The sequence below is a fragment of the Oncorhynchus masou genome, unplaced genomic scaffold (genome assembly GCF_036934945.1).
Source record: "Oncorhynchus masou masou isolate Uvic2021 unplaced genomic scaffold, UVic_Omas_1.1 unplaced_scaffold_4010, whole genome shotgun sequence".
Classification (NCBI taxonomy): Eukaryota; Metazoa; Chordata; class Actinopteri; order Salmoniformes; family Salmonidae; genus Oncorhynchus; species Oncorhynchus masou.
The window spans coordinates 22501-27524 of record NW_027010410.1 but is presented as its reverse complement, the minus strand read 5'-3'; the positions used below and the strand labels follow the sequence as shown (position 1 = coordinate 27524).

At 54.1% G+C, this 5024-nt stretch overlaps 1 pseudogene; it reads left to right on the top strand.

Annotated features, from left to right (window-relative positions):
• Positions 1-304: 304 nt before the first annotated feature.
• The window catches only part of LOC135534847 (dorsal-ventral patterning tolloid-like protein 1), a 20312-nt pseudogene continuing 15592 nt past the window's right edge, over positions 305-5024 (top strand).

Genomic DNA, 5024 nt, shown 5'->3' with positions numbered 1-5024 from the left:
CCTCCGTCCTCCCTCTCTCCTCCGTGTCTCTCCTCCCTCTCTCCTCCCTCTCTCCTCCCTCTCTCCTCCTCCATCTCTCCTCCGTCTCTCCTCCCTCTCTCCTCCGTCTCTCCTCCGTCTCTCCTTCTTCTCCCTCTCCTGCTGCTTCATTTCCTCTTCCTCCCTGACCCCCTGCTTCCTGTCTGTGTGTGTGTGCTTGGTTGGCTGCACGTGTGTGTGTGTGTGTGTGTGTGTGTGTGTGTGTGTGTGTGTGTGTGTGTGTGTGTGTGTGTGTGTGTGTGTGTGTGTGTGTGTGTGTGCTGAGTGTAAGCATAAGGTCCACAGCCCCAGCGGGACCATGAACAGCCCCAACTGGCCTGATAAATATCCCAGTAGGAAGGAATGTACCTGGGACATCACCACACACCTGGACACAGAGTCAGACTGGTGAGGAACACACACACCTGGTCACAGAGTCAGACTGGTGAGGAACACACACCTGGTCACAGAGTCAGACTGGTGAGGAACACACACCTGGTCACAGAGTCAGACTGGTGAGGAACACACACACCTGGTCACAGAGTCAGACTGGTGAGGAACACACACACCTGGTCACAGAGTCAGACTGGTGAGGAACACACACCTGGTCACAGAGTCAGACTGGTGAGGAACACACACACCTGGTCACACACACCTGGTCACAGAGTCAGACTGGTGAGGAACACACACACCTGGTCACAGAGTCAGACTGGTGAGGAACACACACACCTGGTCACAGAGTCAGACTGGTGAGGAACACACACACCTGGTCACAGAGTCAGACTGGTGAGGAACACACACACCTGGTCACAGAGTCAGACTGGTGAGGAACACACCTGGTCACAGAGTCAGACTGGTGAGGAACACACACACCTGGTCACACACACTGGTCACAGAGTCAGACTGGTGAGGAACACACACACCTGGTCACAGAGTCAGACTGGTGAGGAACACACACACCTGGTCACAGAGTTAGACTGGTGAGGAACACACACACCTGGTCACAGAGTCAGACTGGTGAGGAACACACACCCTGGTCACCGAGTCAGACTGGTGAGGAACACACACACCTGGTCACAGAGTCAGACTGGTGAGGAACACACACACCTGGTCACAGAGTCAGACTGGTGAGGAACACACACACCTGGTCACAGAGTTAGACTGGTGAGGAACACACACACTGGTCACAGAGTCAGACTGGTGAGGAACACATACACCTGGTCACAGAGTCAGACTGGTGAGGAACACACACACCTGGTCACACACACCTGGTCACAGAGTCAGACTGGTGAGGAACACACACACCTGGTCACAGAGTCAGACTGGTGAGGAACACACACACCTGGTCACAGAGACAGACTGGTGAGGAACACACACACCTGGTCACACACACCTGGTCACAGAGTCAGACTAGTGAGGAACACACACACCTGGTCACAGAGTCAGACTGGTGAGGAACACACACACCTGGTCACAGCGTCAGACTGGTGAGGAACACACACACCTGGACACAGAGTCAGACTGGTGAGGAGCACACACACCTGGTCACAGAGTCAGACTGGTGAGGAACACACACACCTGGTCACAGAGTCAGACTGGTGAGGAACACACACACCTGGACACAGAGTCAGACTGGTGAGGAACACACACCTGGTCACACACACTGGTCACAGAGTCAGACTGGTGAGGAACACACACACCTGGTCACAGAGTCAGACTGGTGAGGAACACACACACCTGGTCACAGAGTCAGACTGGTGAGGAACACACACACCTGGACACAGAGTCAGACTGGTGAGGAACACACACACCTGGTCACAGAGTCAGACTGGTGAGGAACACACACACCTGGTCACACACACCTGGTAACAGAGTCAGACTGGTGAGGAACACACACACCTGGACACAGAGTCAGACTGGTGAGGAACACACACTGGAAACACACACCTGGTCACAGAGTCAGACTGGTGAGGAGCACACACACCTGGTCACAGAGTCAGACTGGTGAGGAACACACACACCTGGTCACAGAGTCAGACTGGTGAGGAACACACACACCTGTTCACAGAGTCAGACTGGTGAGAAAACACACACCTGGTCACAGAGTCAGACTGGTGAGGAACACACACACACCTGGTCACAGAGTCAGACTGGTGAGGAACACACACACCTGGTCACAGAGTCAGACTGGTGAGGAACACACACCTGGTCACAGAGTCAGACTGGTGAGGAACACACACACCTGGTCACAGAGTCAGACTGGTGAGGAACACACACACCTGGTCACACACACCTGGTCACAGAGTCAGACTGGTGAGGAACACACACATCTGGTCACAGAGTCAGACTGGTGAGGAACACACACACCTGGTCACAGAGTCAGACTGGTGAGGAACACACACACCTGGACACAGAGTCAGACTGGTGAGGAACACACACACCTGGTCACAGAGTCAGACTGGTGAGGAACACACACCCTGGTCACAGAGTCAGACTGGTGAGGAACACACACACCTGGTCACACACACCTGGTCACAGAGTCAGACTGGTGAGGAACACACACACCTGGTCACAGAGTCAGACTGGTGAGGAACACACACACCTGGTCACAGAGTTAGACTGGTGAGGAACACACACACCTGGTCACAGAGTCAGACTGGTGAGGAACACACACCTGGTCACCGAGTCAGACTGGTGAGGAACACACACACCTGGTCACAGAGTCAGACTGGTGAGGAACACACACCTGGTCACAGAGTCAGACTGGTGAGGAACACACACACCTGGTCACAGAGTTAGACTGGTGAGGAACACACACACCTGGTCACAGAGTCAGACTGGTGAGGAACACATACACCTGGTCACAGAGTCAGACTGGTGAGGAAAACACACACCTGGTCACAGAGAGTCAGACTGGTGAGGAACACACACACCTGGTCACAGAGTCAGACTGGTGAGGAACACACACACCTGGTCACAGAGTCAGACTGGTGAGGAACACACACACCTGGTCACACACACTGGTCACAGAGTCAGACTAGTGAGGAACACACACACCTGGTCACAGAGTCAGACTGGTGAGGAACACACACACCTGGTCACAGAGTCAGACTGGTGAGGAACACACACACCTGGACACAGAGTCAGACTGGTGAGGAACACACACACCTGGTCACAGAGTCAGACTGGTGAGGAACACACACACCTGGTCACAGAGTCAGACTGGTGAGGAACACACACACCTGGTCACAGAGTCAGACTGGTGAGGAACACACACACCTGGTCACACACACCTGGTCACAGAGTCAGACTGGTGAGGAACACACACACCTGGTCACAGAGTCAGACTGGTGAGGAACACACACACCTGGTCACAGAGTCAGACTGGTGAGGAACACACACACCTGGACACAGAGTCAGACTGGTGAGGAACACACACACCTGGTCACAGAGTCAGACTGGTGAGGAACACACACACCTGGTCACACACACCTGGTAACAGAGTCAGACTGGTGAGGAACACACACACCTGGACACAGAGTCAGACTGGTGAGGAACACACACCTGGAAACACACACCTGGTCACAGAGTCAGACTGGTGAGGAGCACACACACCTGGTCACAGAGTCAGACTGGTGAGGAACACACACACCTGGTCACAGAGTCAGACTGGTGAGGAACACACACACCTGTTCACAGAGTCAGACTGGTGAGAAACACACACACCTGGTCACAGAGTCAGACTGGTGAGGAACACACACACACACCTGGTCACAGAGTCAGACTGGTGAGGAACACACACACCTGGTCACAGAGTCAGACTGGTGAGGAACACACACACCTGGTCACAGAGTCAGACTGGTGAGGAACACACACACCTGGTCACAGAGTCAGACTGGTGAGGAACACACACACCTGGTCACACACACCTGGTCACAGAGTCAGACTGGTGAGGAACACACACATCTGGTCACAGAGTTATACTGGTGAGGAACACACACACCTGGTCACAGAGTTAGACTGGTGAGGAACACACACACCTGGTTACAGAGTCAGACTGGTGAGGAACACACACACCTGGTCACAGAGTCAGACTGGTGAGGAACACACACACCTGGTCACAGAGTCAGACTGGTGAGGAACACAACACCTGGTCACACACACCTGGTCACAGAGTCAGACTGGTGAGGAACACACACACCTGGTCACAGAGTCAGACTGGTGAGGAACACACACACCTGGTCACACACCTGGTCACAGAGTCAGACTGGTGAGGAACACACACACCTGGTCACAGAGTCAGACTGGTGAGGAACACACACACCTCGTCACACACCTGGTCACAGTCAGACTGGTGAGGAACACACACACCTGGTCACAGAGTCAGACTGGTGAGGAACACACACCTGGTCACACACACCTGGTCACAGAGTCAGACTGGTGAGGAACACACACACCTGGTCACACAGTCAGACTGGTGAGGAACACACACACCTGGTCACAGAGTCAGACTGGTGAGGAACACACACACCTGGTCACAGAGTCAGACTGGTGAGGAACACACACACCTGGTCACCGAGTCAGACTGGTGAGGAACACACACACCTGGTCACAGAGTCAGACTGGTGAGGAACACACACACCTGGTCACAGAGTCAGACTGGTGAGGAACACACACACCTGGTCACACACACCTGGTCACAGAGTCAGACTGGTGAGGAACACACACACCTGGTCACAGAGTCAGACTGGTGAGGAACACACACACCTGGTCACAGAGTCAGACTGGTGAGGAACACACACACCTGGTCACAGAGTCAGACTGGTGAGGAACACACACACCTGGTCACACACACCTGGTCACAGAGTCAGACTGGTGAGGAACACACACACCTGGTCACAGAGTCAGACTGGTGAGGAACACACACACCTGGTCACAGAGTCAGACTGGTGAGGAACACACACACCTGGTCACAGAGTCAGACTGGTGAGAAACACACACACCTG